Source organism: Mobula birostris, chromosome 4 (genome assembly GCF_030028105.1).
Source record: "Mobula birostris isolate sMobBir1 chromosome 4, sMobBir1.hap1, whole genome shotgun sequence".
NCBI lineage: Eukaryota > Metazoa > Chordata > Chondrichthyes > Myliobatiformes > Myliobatidae > Mobula > Mobula birostris.
This window is the reverse complement of record NC_092373.1, coordinates 77,941,607-77,956,667: the sequence shown is the minus strand read 5'-3', so window position 1 is coordinate 77,956,667 and position 15,061 is coordinate 77,941,607.

Sequence of the window (15,061 nt, the reverse complement as noted above, 5' to 3'; positions counted from 1 at the left end):
TGCCACTGTCTGTGCTGGACTCAGAGGCTGGTGGGGTGGTAGGTGAGTACAAGAGGAACCCTATTCCTGGTGGAGTGGCGGAAGGGTGGGATGAGAGAAGACAGGCATGAAATGGAAGAGATGCAATTGAGGGCAGCATTGATGATGGAGGAAGGGAAGCCCCTTTCTTTGAAGAAGAAGGACATCTCCTTCATTCTGGAATGAAAAGTCTCATCCTGAGAGCAGATGCGGTGGAGACAAAGGAATTGAGGGAAGGAGATGGAGTTTTTACAAGTAACAGGGTGGGAGGAGGTATAGTCCAGATAGCTGTGAGAGTCCTTGGGTTTGTTATAGACATCAGTAGATGTGCTGCCTCCAGAGATAAAGACAGAGAGATCAAGAAAGGGGATGGAGTTGTCAGAAATGGATCAGGTAAATTTGAGGGCAGGGTGGAAGCTGGAGGCAAAGTGGCTGAAATCAAGAAGTTCCGCTTGGTGCAGGAAGCAGCACCAATACAGTCATTGATGTAGCGTAGGAAAAGTGCAGTTCAGTCACCAATCTAGGCATGGAACATGGACTGTTCCACATAGCCGACAAACAGGCAGGCATAGTGGAGACCCATGTTTTGTTTGAAAGAGGAAACAAAGGAGAAATTGTTTAGTGTGAGGACAAGTTTTGCTAGACGGACGAGAGTGGTGGTGTGGAGAACTGGTTGGTACTGGTGTCCAAAAGGAAATGGAGAGTTTTGAGGCCTTCCTGGAGGGGGATGGAGGTATATAGGGGCTAAACAACCATAGTAAAAATAAGATGATGGGGGCCAGGGAACCTGAAATCATTGAAAGAGTGTGTGAAATGTCACGGATTTAGGTAGGAAGGGTCTGACCTAGGGGGGATAAGTCAGGGTCGAGGATTTCTACACCTTGCTGACAATCAACACTGGTGGACCTCAGGGATGTGTGCTTAGACCACTGCTTTACTCACTTTACACCCTGACCATATGGCTAGCCACAGCTCAAACACCATCTATAAATTTGCTGACAGTACAACCATTGTTGGCAGCATTTCAGACAGTGATGAGAGAGCATACAGGAGTGAAATATATCAGCTAGTTGAGTGGTGTCGGAGCAACAACCTTGCACTCAACATCAGAAAAACCGAAGAACTGATTGTGGACTTCAGAAAGGGTAAGATGAGGGAACACACACCAGTCCTCATAGAGGGATCCGAAGTGGAGAGTGAGCAGTTTCAAGTTCCTGGGTGTCAATATCTCTGAGGATCTGACCTGGACCCAACATATTGATGCAGCTACGAAGAAGGCATGGCAGTGGCTATACTTCATTAGGGTTTGAGAAGATTTGGTCTGTCTCCAAAAATACACAGAAACTTCTGTAGATGTACTATGGAGAGCATTCCAACTGGCTGCATCCCCTTCTGGTATGGGATGGAGTCTATTGCATTGGATAGAAGTAAGCTGCAGAGAGTTGTAAACTTAGCCAGTTCCATCATGAAGATGAGACTCCAGGGAACGATGTCACAAAAAGGCACCATCCATCATTAAGGACCCCCTCACCTAGGAGATGCCTTGTTCTCATTGTCCATCAGGAAGGAGGTACAGAAGCCTAAAGGCACACACTCAATTATTCAGAAATAGCCTCTTCCCCTCTGTTATCTAATTTCTGAATGGACATTGAACCCATGAACACTACCTTACTACTTCTCGTTTTATTTGCATTTTGCACTACATAATTAATTTTAACTATTTAATATATATACTTACTGTAATTCACAGTTTTTTCTCTATTATTGTATATTGCATTGTACTGCTGCCAGAAAATCAACAAATTTCATGATATATGCCAGTGATATTAAACCTGATTCTGATTCTGTGCCCCCCCACCCCCATGTCCTTATTGCCAATGCCACAATGTGATGCTCTTGTAGTAACAGGGGGTCCCTGACAGATCTATTTCCAAACGGAGCAGCCCTGTCATGTTGCCATACAAGTTTCATTGCTGCAACTAATTGCGAAAGAGTTGTTGGTTCCATGTCTCAGCATGGCAAGCATTAACATGGAATCCCTCTCTCTCACTTACCCACTCCCCACCGGACATCCTGTGAGCACTGTGCAGTTTTAAAATGTCAGTTTTGCAGTGCCTCATATTGTCACATGCCCCATGTAAAACCGCATACAATTGGCACACCCCACAGCTGGCTTTCTTCGCTATTCCCTCTGTTTACAGTATGCGTTTTATTCGCTATCAGGTGAGAATTTAAAAGCAGTTCAGCAACACCTTTGGGGCCATGACAGAGGATGAAAAGAGGAATAGAAAAGGACTTACAGTGATGTTTCAGCAGAATTCAGTAAACTTCTGCCACTAAACTTCCGATTTTACGTATGGAGGAGGGAGGAGAAGATGGCGGCACGACACAGCGCACGCGGCCGTTCCGAATGATATCGATATGTGTTAACTAGGGGGTCGTGCACAATCCTGTTTTGATGGAGACAGCCATGAGAAGCACGGAGGAACACCTGGAGAAACTTCTGAAATGCCTGCTTTTTTCGCTGCTATTGTGCAATCGAGAATCTCTGGAGGGGAAGGCTCCAAATCCTCGGCTTTGCCTATTGTCTGTTGCCGGGGCCGGGGTTGAAGCGCTCAGCAGAGATGTTGCTCGGTGTCAGAGAGCTGGTCGGAGGCTCAGAAATTTCGGACGGACTCGGAGTCAGACTGTGGTCGGATGCTTCCAGGATGCTGCATCGGCAAGTTTGCGGCGATGGAGGTTCACCGTCTGCGTGAGATGATGGGACTTTCGAGAGACTTTGAGATTTTTACCGTGCCCATGGTCTGTTCTTATCAAATTACGGTATTGCTTTGCACTGTTGTAACTATATGTTATAATTAGGTGTTTTTTGTCGGTTTTTAAGTCGGTTTATCATGTGTTTCTGTGATATCATTCTGGAAAAACATTGTACCAGTTCTTAATGCATGCATTACTAAATGACAATAAAAGAGGACTGCGTGTCCTCATAATCTAATCTAATCTAATCTAAACCATTGTTTCTAACATAGCATAGACAATTGGGTATTCAGTCTCGAGGACCTCCAGTTGTACCCTTTTGGGGGATAATCCCAGCTGCAAAGAAAACCGTGTCCCACAGATTAAGCAGTGAGTCTTGTGCTACAAGAAAATGATGCTTTCCTTTATACAGTATAAAGCTGAATAGTGACTTTACAAGAAATAGGTAAAGAGACTATCCAACTATCCAGGGCTATCCTGCAGGTTCCACCACACTTAACTGATTCATTGCTTAAAGGTGCTTGTGACCAATTAGAAGCATGGATTGTGGAAAATTTTCCAAAATCAACCAGAAAATCTAATTGTTCATTTACAGTCAGTGGAATAATGGGTTCAGAAAACATTACAATAGGCAGAATTGTAATTGTAAAAGTTTTTCAGTACAGTTCAGGAAAAGGGTTATTTTAAATCAACTGTGTTTTCTGATATTCAGGTGACGATGGAGGCAGAAGCTAACTATTATCAAAATTGCCTTGGTACTAATGGCACCTTTGAACCCAGTGGCCAGGCTATCTGCTAGCAAAACTGTAAAAACCGTACATTCAGTATAGCATTACCTAAATAACAAACTACTCTCTTCAAAACAAAAAGAATACCAGTCACAAGTGGGTCTTTGAGCCGAATATATATAAAGCAGCTAATGTTGAAGTAAGTTTACAGTGAAATTGTAATCGGAATGATAAGCCAAAACCTGGTCACTGATATTTTCATTAAATATAAAACAGTACTACAAGTTAAAATAACATTCAAATCATATGGGACAGCTGTCACAAATTCTTTTAAACAATATGTACAATATTCTGTCCCCATCTCCCTAGGCAGCTTTAATTCTCTGATGGTTTAACTAGTTCTAACAATATTGTAAAATACTCATAATTCTACTTAACTCTTGTCATTCCATACAAGCAACAGTGTACATTTCCCTTAACCTGGGTTGCAACTCAATTACAATAACATCTATTAAGATGTGTATGCCCTCCTCGAAGGTTAATCTGGAATACTTCTGAAATACACTACGCATGTGTTCTATGTATTCATTAACATCATGGCCTTTTGTGTTGCACTGTGTATCTTATTGCAATCTACAGTGCAAGAGAAATACTTTCTTAAAGCTTCTATTAGATTAGTTCAAGGTACATTTCTACCAACCTTTCATCCATCCTCAGCCTCTAGTATTAGTTGTTTCTTTTTAAACATTGTGGTAGACACTATTATCCTTGACTACTCTCTCCTTTCTCTCTCTCTCTCTCTCTCTCTCTCTCTCTCTCTCTCTCTCATCCTGCAGGATTCTTCCAACGGTTTCTGCATCTCATTTCTGCAGTGATAAAACACAGACAACCTTATAGTTTCCATCCACTCCTCAACATACTTAAGGCTGGTACATGATACACAAACAGGCACGCCATCAGAAACCCTCATGGAGTTCACACTATCATTCACACACTCATAGTCATCCACACTTTGGAATTCCTTTTCTTACTCACACGTAGGAAAGGAAAAAATACTCTTACCTGCTACGGACTGTCTTCCTTTGTTTTGGTTTTTTTTTTCCCCTTTTCTCTTCATGAACAGTGAACTCATGGGTCCAGAACACTGCCTGAATCAGCTTCCATACACCTGCAGGACCTGAACCCTGCCCAAGGTACTTCCTTTCTTTGTCTTTTATTCTTTTCTCTTCAAGAGATCCGGCCCATAGGTGAAATTGCAGGACCCGAATCTTGCCTAAGACACCTTCTGTACACCCACGGGCCCTGAAGCCTGCCCAAGGTACTTCCTTTTTTGTTTTTTTTGCTTTCCAACACTGTCTTCCATTTCTCAATACATCTATGACTCATGTGATGGCGTACCTTGACTACACCACATAGAGGAAAATTTACGTTCCAACAGCAGACTCAGTCCTTTGCTCAAATACGAGCTGCCTAGGGTTTGGGACCAGGGAACAATTTCATTCTCCCGTACAACAAAGTCAAGGATTATCCTTCTCAGTGGAACTTCCATTAAATGTAAATGCCAAATAACTGGACTCTGTCAACTCGCCCTCATTCCTCAAGTACACGTTATTTACCAATGCACAGGGAGAACAGCATAGCCCCCGTCACCACACTGCTCTAAAATGTGAACAAAAAAATGCCATTCTTATTCAGAAACTCACTAGTTATATACAGATAATAATCCAATAGAAATGTTGTGCATGTCTGAATATGATCATTTGTATATTTAAGTACAATCTGCGTTAATAGCCAATTAAATCTACTTGTTTAAGGCCAGTAATACTTGAAAATTAGTAAAATAACTGTCCAATAGTAAGAGTTACCTTAGAATCCTTTGTTTGCATCTTTATCTTGTCTTGGTATGCTCTGTGACCTTGGTTCCTAGGCTTGAACTGAAAAGCTGTACAAGAGTTAGGCTTTCAAGGTCCAAATTTAGCCTGGTGACTACAGTATGTTTGCACATTCTCTGTCATCTTATAATTTTGAGCTGTTGGCTTAGTGATCTTTAGCACAGAGGAAGGCTGTAAAAAGTGTCCCACCTTCCCTGAACACCCAAACCTTCCCCTCTTCCCCTTTCTGATCGCAGTTTTAATCATTGCTGTGTCTTAACCATTCCCTCCGACCTTCCCTTATCTGAGTTGAAACATTCTGTACCTTTGTCCCCCTTTGCCCGTACTTCAGTGAGTTCTGTGCCCGCCATGATGCTGAGCTCTTCTTCTGTCGCTTCTGTCTCCAATCCTCTACTCCTTTTGCAAGAATTCCACACGTCACACTGCTTACACCTTCCCCCATCTCCAACCCTCCTCCTCTTCTTGGACACACTGCTATGGTTCTCTGACTGCTCTGGGTCTTTTCATCTCGAATTGCTGATGGGACATTAACTGTCTCAATATCAGCACTCCTCCCTTCTCCTTGAAACTTGCCTTCTCTACACTCCCACTGCACCAATCCCAACCTTACCATAAAACCCGCAAAGGAGGTGCTGTTGTAGTGTGGCGTATTGACTTCTAATTTGCTAAAGCCAGCTAGCAGTTCTCAGACACCTCCTCGTACCTACCCCTTGAAGAGGATCCCACTCTGGTCCATCAAAAAATGGTCTCTGACACCATCACTGACCTCACCAACTCCAGAGAACTCCTATCCACTGCCACAAAACTCATAGTTCCTTTATCCTACATTGCTAACTTCTACCTCCTACCCAAGATATGTAAACCCAACTGTCCAGATAAGCCCACTATCTCTGCCTGCTCCTATCCCACTAGTCCCTTCATCTCCACTCAGGATGCGGCTTTCCTTTCTACAACATTGGAGATGTTCTTCTTCAAAGAATGTGGTTTCCCTTCTTCCACCATTGATGCTGCTCTCACCTGCATCTCCTCCATTTTCCAAACATATGCACTTGCACATCTCCCTGCTGCCTTAATAGTGATAGATTTCCTCACGTCCTTACCTACTACCCCATGAGCCTCCACATCCAACACATCATTCTCTGCAAATTCCACCATCGCCAAAGGAATCTTACCGCCAAACATAACTTAACCTCCACCTGCTCTCCACTTTCCATAGGAATCGTGGCTTCTGTGATTGCCTTATTCATGCATCCCTCCCCACTAATCTCCCTCCCGGCACCTATCCCTGCAAGGAGCCAAAGTGTTACACCTCCTCCCTCAGGGCCGCAAACAGACTTTCCAAGTGGGACAGCATTTCATCTGCAAATCTGCTGGGGTCGTCTACTGTGCCCATTGTTTCCCATGCGGACTCCTTTACATTGGTGAGACCCGACGTAAATTGGGGAACCGCTTCATCTGGCACCTCTGCACAATCCGCCGAAAGTGTAACTTCCCAGTGGCCAAGGATGTTAATTCCAGTTCCCATTCCCATTCACACTCCGAAAATGTCATGGTGAGGCTTCTGCCATGATGAGGTCACTTTCAGGGTGGAGGAGCAACACCTTATATTCCATCTGGATAGCCTTCAATCTAATAGCATGAATATTGATTTCTCCTTGTGGTACAAAAAATTTCCCTCCCTCTCCCCTTTTCTACTCCCCACTCCAGCCACTTACCTCTTCTCACCGGCCCATCACCCACCCCCTCCCCCTGGTCTCTTTCCCCTTCTCCTATGATCCACTCTCCTCACCTATAAGATGCCTTCTTCTCCAGCTCTCTACCTTTCCTACCCACCTGGCTTCTCCCCAGCTTTTTCTTCTGTTGTCTTCCTCTTTCCTTTCCCGTCCTGAAGAATGGTCTCAGCCCAAAACGTCAACTGTTCATTTCCTGACCTGTTGAGTTCCTCCAGCATTTTTGTATCTGTTGATAAAGTGTCTGCATTCTGTTTAGTTAGCACACATTTTAACCCTTCTTTTGTTGAATTTTTCACAGTTTTACTCCTAGACTGGGGCAATGACCCAGTAAAGTCTACCTGAAATTGCCTTTAGGCCATGGTGATAAGCTGGTTGGATTTTAACCTTCTTTTCCTGGAAGCAAGAAGTGGATCAGATGAGGAGTAGATGATGGGCAGCTGGAGATAGATGGTGGAGAGAGTTGTGGAGATAGCAACAGAGAAAGGGAGTTGACAATGGAGACAACAGCTGAAGGTTATGAGATAAGATTAGGAAGGAAGGGAGAGGCGTGAGGCAAAAGAGGAACAGTGGGTAGAGGGGAGAGAATCGGAGACCAAAAGGATGGAATCTCTGGGTGATAGGCAGAATGGTGGATGAGAGTGGGGTAGAAATTGGGAAACCAGTAGCTACAGAGTGGTGGTTGGAAAGGAATAGGACCGTACTATAGGAAACAGGCTATTCAGCCCATGCTGACCCAGATCCAGCTAGTCCCATTTATCAGCTTTGGTCCATAACCTTTCCAATCCACGGACCCGTCAAAGTTCAAAATTCAAAGTAAGTTTATTATCAAAGTACATATACATCACCATTCATTTTCTTGTGAGCATAATCAATAAATCTTTTGAATAATAACCAAAACAGAAAGACCGTCAAACTAGAACTTTCAACCAGAGTACAGAAGACAACAAACTGTGCAAGTACAAAAGAAGAAATAATAATAATACATAAATAAGCAATAAATATCAAGAACATGAGATGCAGAGTCCTTGAAATTAAGTATTTTGTTTGTGTGAGCATTTCAATGGTGGGACAAGTGAAGTTGAGTGAAGTTATGCCCTTTTGTTCAAGAGCCTGACAGTTGAAGGATGATAACTGTTGCTGAACCTGGTGGTGTAAGTCCTGAGGCTCCTTTATCTTCTTCCTGACAGCAACAGCAAGAAGAGAGCATAACTTGGGTGGTAGTGTTCTTGATGATAGATGCTATCATCTGTGACAGTGTTTCATGTAGCTGGGCTAAATAGGTGAAAGGGCATTATTTTTTTGTAGGATTTTCAGTTCAAGGGCATTGGTGTTTCCATGCAAGAGTGTGATGCAGCCAGTCAATGCACTCTCCATCGCACAGAAGTTTGTCAAATTTGCCAGTTAGCAGCTTTTAATATGTACCCGCCACAACCATTTCTTCTGGCAGATCATTCCACATACTGTACATACAATATGTCAAAATGTTTGCACCTCAAGTTCCTATTACAGCTTTTCCCTCTTGCCTTAAATCTGTGTCCTGTATTTCACCATCCCCTACCCTGTGAAAAAGATTGAGTTCATTCACACTATCTCTGCTACTCATGATTTTATACAGCTCCATATTTTCATTTCTTATTTATTACACTCCAAGAAATAAAGTCCTAGCTTATCTAATGTTATGCCTGTCAGAAGTTAGTTTTGCTTCCTGCTGGTCAGAATGTGGCTGACTGGCAGGAGGCAAAGTGTGGGAATAGAAGGAGCTCAAGACTAGTTTTCTGCTGGGATTGGTGTTCAGACAGCTTCTTTTCATATTATATATCAATACTTTGGATGATGGAATTGATGACTGTGGCCAAGTTTGCAAATGATAAATAGATAGACAGAGGGACCAGTAGTTTTGAAGAAGCAGGGACCCTGCAGAGGACTTAGACAGATTAGAAGAATGCATAAAGAAGTGGAAGGTGGAATATAGTGTAGAGAAGTGTATGGTCATACACCGGTAGAAGGAATAAAGGCATAGACTCTTTCCTAAATGGGGAGAAAATTCAGAAATTACACTTGAAAATGGACTTGGGAGTCCTCGTGCAGGATTCTCTAAAGTTTAACTTACAGGTTGAGTCGGTGGTGAGGAAGTGCCCCTTATCTGAGAAAGAATGTGCTAGCATTGGAGAGGGTCCAGAGGAGGTTCACAAGAATGATCCCGGGGATGAAAGTGTTAACATATGAGGGTGTTTCATGGCTCTGTGCCTATGCTTGTTGGAACTTAGAAGAATTCTAAGGGGGGGTGGGGGGAATCGTATTGTAACCTACTGAATGTTAAAAGGCCTAGACAGATTAGACAAGGAGAGAATATTTCCTATAGTGGGAGTGTAGGACCAGAGGGCACACTCTCAGAATAGAAGCTTGTTCCCTTAAAACAGAGATGAGGAGGAATTTCTTTTGCCAGAGAGTGATGAATCCGTAGAATTTATTTCTACAGACGGCTGTGGAGGCCAAGTCATTGGGTATATTTAAAGCAGAGGGTGATAGGTTCCTGATTATTAAGGGTGTGAAATGTTACGGAGGGAAGGCAGGCAAATGGGTTTGAGAAGAGTAATAAAGCAGAAATGATGGAATGGCAGACAGAGTGATGGGCCAAATAGCCCGTGCAGTGTCTACCCATAGAGTAGCTGCCAAGTTTAACAAATGTTACAGATGACTAATCTTGTCTAAACTACAGTAATCTTTTTTTCCGAGGACAATCGTTGCCAAGGATACGGCTCCCACTGGATGTTTTTTTCCTGGTGCAGAGTGGGTAGGAGAACAACAAAATGGTATCATTCCATCTTCCAGATCAGGACAAGGGTCTAAGATGAATTGCATGCCTGTTCCAAGTTTTCTGAGAGCCCAAATGAACAAGTACGAATGGGATCTATATTCTTCACCCAGAATAGAATTGGGTTCAACTCTGCTTTATTTGTCACAGAAGAGAAGACCCTTCAGATTTTTAACTGACAATCCATACAATAATTTTTCTGTTTGAACACTTCACTTCCTCCCCTACTCTCTTTAACCATTCTCCATTCAGACTCCTTTCTTACTCCTTCTCCTCTCATCACCGGCCAATTGCCTCCCTCTGTTGCCCTTCCTCCCACGGTCCACTCTCCTCTCCTATCAGATTCCTTTCTCTTCAGCCTTTTACCTTTGTCACCTATACCTCCCCGGGTCTCACTTCACCTCCCCTCCTACGTGCCTACCTTCCCCTCACCTGGTCTCACCTATCACTTGCCAGCTTGTATTCCTGCCCCTCTCCCCCTTTCTTATTCTGGCTTCTTTTCCATTCATTTCCAATCGTGTTGAAGAGTTTCGGCCTGAAATGTTGACAATTTATTCCCCTCCGTAGAAGCTACCTGACCTGCTGAGTTCCTCTGGCAATTTGAGTTGCTTCACTGACTTGTTGGAAAGATTATAGTATAAATACTCAAATGGAATTTATAGATAGTCTCTAATTAACAGATCCACAGAAGAAGAAAACCATGTGACACAATATCTTGCAACAATTTTACAGCTCATTTATGGCAGAAGACTTTTAGGAACAAAATCTTGAAGTTTGTATACATACAAATCTCTTTAAAGTAGTTGACTTTGAGGACTACTTTGCAAAATTACTGTCTCTTAGATTCAAAACCAATGCTATTACCGTGCTATCAACCCAGGTTCAATTCTGCTGTTGACTGCAAAGACTATATATGTTCTCCCTTGAACAAACGAGTTTCCTTCTGATATTCTGACTTACCCCGACATTCCAAAGACATGTGGGTCAGTGCAATGTTCTCGCCAAGGTGTACGCTGTGTGCATCTTTTTGCTACCTCGTTGGCATGTAAAGTATATTTCACCATCATACACAATCACATTTCCTTTTTCAGTTTCTGATGCGAATAGTGTTAACAACATGGAGTTTCTAAAGTCTGCAGACTTTACAAGTAGCTTATTTATACTGTTTTTATTGAAGAAATTCACTATGTCGAATTCCAAAGAAACAAAGGGTGTGAAGTGCAAAAGAACTGCTGGTTCATTTGAAGTGGAATGGCTTAATGAAACAGTAGAAACTGCTACACTGAAAGCTCATGAGGTCAGGAATGCGCAGCCATGAGGAATATTTATGTACAATACAGAAACTGATGTTACCTGCAGGTATTGTCACCATGTAAAAGTTGCTGGAGAATTTGCAAGTGGGAAGAAGTGGAGTGAAATTTGGAAACTTGATTTTTTGAAGTGTCATTTAACAAGCAAATCACACATGGACAGTGTGCAAAAGCTCTGGCGAGAAAATCCTTCATTACCCGCTACAGGCCTGCTACACATGTGAGAGAGCAGGTGAACAAGAATAAAAATGATCAAACCCAGAGTAGATCAAAGTTCTTATTGACAATGCTTTGCCAGCTATTAAAATGAATATATCTGTATATAAAATTCAGAGTGCTCTTGTCACTGGGTAAAAATTTGCACAGCACAGGAATTTTGCGCACACTGGTCATTTCAAATTAGAGGGAACATTGGGTCAGTAGGTTAATTGGTTACATGGGGATAATTGGGCAGTGGGGGCTCATTGGGCTAGAAAGGGCCCATTACTGTGCTGTATCTCTAAATAGATCGTAGAATAAAACCACAACTCCTCAAAATTATGCAAGGAAACAACATTGCTGGCAGTACACCAGAGGAAGTGAATGGATATATGAGAGTTGATACCCTGGCATTTTTATATCATTTTACTTTTTGTGAATAGTAACATACCTGTGTTATTCTTTTTGAAGGCATAACTATTAAGTTACATTTGGAAAGAAGGAAAAGTGTGAAAATGGCCTTTTAGCAGACAAGTTACAGTCACCATATCCAAGTTAACATATAATCATCCTTCTAAGAGGCTTGAAACAAGATATGTTACATGGAAAATTCCTACTTGATTCTCTAACACCTTAGGACAAGGGATTTTCATGGAGATTCAGTTGTTTTTCTTTGGCAGATATGGAAGTTTTTGATTAAAGAAGGAAGCAAAGTGAATGATCAAAGCTGAAAGTGCAGGAAAATGAAAGAAAAATATCAAGCCAATGTGGTGAATACAAAGATACAATTAAACTTATCAAGCCTAGAGATTTGAGTGTTCCCATAAACCTCTTCCTGTGTCAGGAACTATAGAGGAGGCTTGACCTGAACGAAGAGCAGTGTAGATGATTTAGCGGTGAATGATAATTTTAATAATAAACTGCAAAATAAAAAGCCATGATGGACCACAAAGCAAGACAACAAGGTAACTGAAGTTTAGGAGCAATTAGTTGATGCTGGCAGGTTCGAATGAGCGGACAAGTATTGTGGATGAGAGCTGGGTTTTAATAGGCTTTGGGTGATGAGCTAGAAATGAGTGGCAAATGACTCCGCTCGGCTGGGTGGTGACTGGGTGGAGCCTGTCTGTGCAGGCCTGATAGAACACCCTCCCTTCCTAAGACTGGCAACCAATGGCACTGTGTGATCCAGATGTGTCTGGGGGAACTCCTGGATAATCAAAGCATCCAAGATGAAATATAAACGTTTGTAGAATGGCAAGACCTCTCCTCTGGGCCATAGCCTTCTCAGTTAACCAGGTACTGCACACCTTGTCCGCGACAACATGAACCTATCAACCAGGAAACGATGCACACTGGACCATTTTCCATCATGCGATGTTCTGGCTCAGGATCTAGTGGGCTGGGTAGTCCATGGACAACGAGCTTGAGCCAGGGCTTGTGGTAGGTGGGTGTGATCCAAAAGGATGATGGCAGCTGGGGACAGTAAACACTGGATTGAAGTGGTGTGTAATTTTGAAGGGACCAGTGAACCAGGGTGAGAGCTTGTGGGAGCCAGGGCACAGTGGCTGATCTCAGGTGAGCAGCCAGACACGGTCCCCAGGCCGGAGTAGTTCTGGCTGGGCACTCCTGGCAGTCAACCTAGGAATAGTTAGCAGCTGGGAAGGTTCTCCATGCCTTCTTCCAAGCATTCCAGCAGTTGTGAACCAAGGCCTTGGGAGTTGACAGCCATGAAGAACATCAAAGTGTGACATACCCGTGCCAGATAAGTTGTGTAGACTGTGGGATGACTGGGCCTGGAGCGGATGCTTCTTCCATGTGGAAGGGTTAGAGGTGGCAAAGTATCACAGAAACTTCTCCACTTGCAGATTGGTTCTTTCTGACGTCCATTGAGCTGCAGATGATAGCCAGAAGACAACCTCACTGAGGTGCAGAGGAAGATGCAGAAGCCATGCCAGAAGAAGGCGATGAATTGAGGGCTCCTGCTCAACGCAATGTCCTGGCAGAAACCATGGAGGTGAACTACTGTTGGAGAACGAGCTCTGCAGTCTGGTTCTCAAGGTTACAAATGATCGGAACTAGGATCTGTGAGGATGGAATGATGGGTTGAGGGTTGATCTCCATTTCAGCTTGGTCAAACTGTCGTGACAGGAGCATCTGCCTTGGTATTCTTGGAAATAGGAGATGGTGAAATTGAATTGCTCGAAAAAGATTGCCCAGCAAGCCTGATGTGGCCTGTGTTGGTGGGTCTGCTGAATGGATATAATGTTCTGGTTGTCAGTCCGTATGAGGAAGAGTTTGGTGTGTCCCATCAGTCAATATCTCCATTCTCTCAAGGCCTATTCAATGGCAAGTAGCTCTCTGTTTCATACTCCATAATGGCACAGTGTAGAGTTGAACTTGAGTGAGAAGAAGGTGTGTCTTCTAGTCTGGGCCTCACTGGGAGAGGATGGCCCTGGTGCTCATGTCAGATACATAGCAATAGGTCTGAGAATGGGAGGGGTGCTGAAGCATCTCTTGAGCCCCTCAAAAGCATGGGCCATAGCAGCAGATCAGGTTATCTGTGAGGTAGGTGAATTGGTGTGGGAGATAAGAGGAGCCAAAATTTAACTGTAGTTTCTGATGAACTGGCAGTAGAAGTTGCAGAAGCCCAAGAAGCACTGCAGCAGTTTGTGGAAGGGAGTGCTGTTGGGGCCACTCAACAATAGCACACACTGTTCTGGGTCCATGGTTATGCCTTGGGCTAAAAGAAGGTATCCCAGGAAGGAAGTGACTGGTGCATGCAACTTGCCGTAAAGTTGGTTTTCAAAGAGACACTGAAGCACTGATCAGACATAACAGACATAGTCTTGGGGATCCTTAGGAAAATGAGGATGTTGTCAAGGTAGACGAACAGATACCCGTGAATGTCTGAGAGGATCTTGGGAAATGGCTGGACTGTTGGAAATTTCAAAGGGCATCATAAAGTATCTGTGATGACCGGTGGGTGTTTTGATCAAAATCTTCCACTCATCCCCGGCGGATGTGGATCAGGTTGTACACATTCTGTAGATCCGGTTTGGTGAAGATCTGGGCCCCAAGGAGTGTTTCAAAAGTACTATTCATCAAGAGCAGAGGGTAGTGGTGATGTTGTTGAGTTTACAGTAGCCAATGCAGGGATGGAGACCCCCATCTTTCTTCTTGATAAAGAAGAACCCAGCACCAGCAGGAGAGTCGGGTGGTCAAATGAAGCCATGCTATAGCATTTGAGTGATGTTGGCATCCATGGCATGAGTCTCCGGAGGGGAGTGGGAGAACCAAGGAGAGATAGTGCCCGGGAGGAAATTGATCATGCAGTCATGAGTTCTGTGAGCGTGCTGTCCTCCATTTTACTGAAAGTGATAGCTAAGTCCTGGTATTCCTGTGGGAGTTTGGTGAGGTCAAGGGATTAATCCGTCTCCATAGATTTATGGTGTGAGGTCAACTGAGGTTGCAGGCATGTGGCCTGGCAGATGGGTCCCCAGCTCAGCAGTGAACCAGATGACCAGATAAAGTGAGGGTCATGAGTGGAGAGCCAGGGATAACCCAAGATGAGAGAAGTGCTGGGTGAGTTGATAAGGATGAACTGGATGGA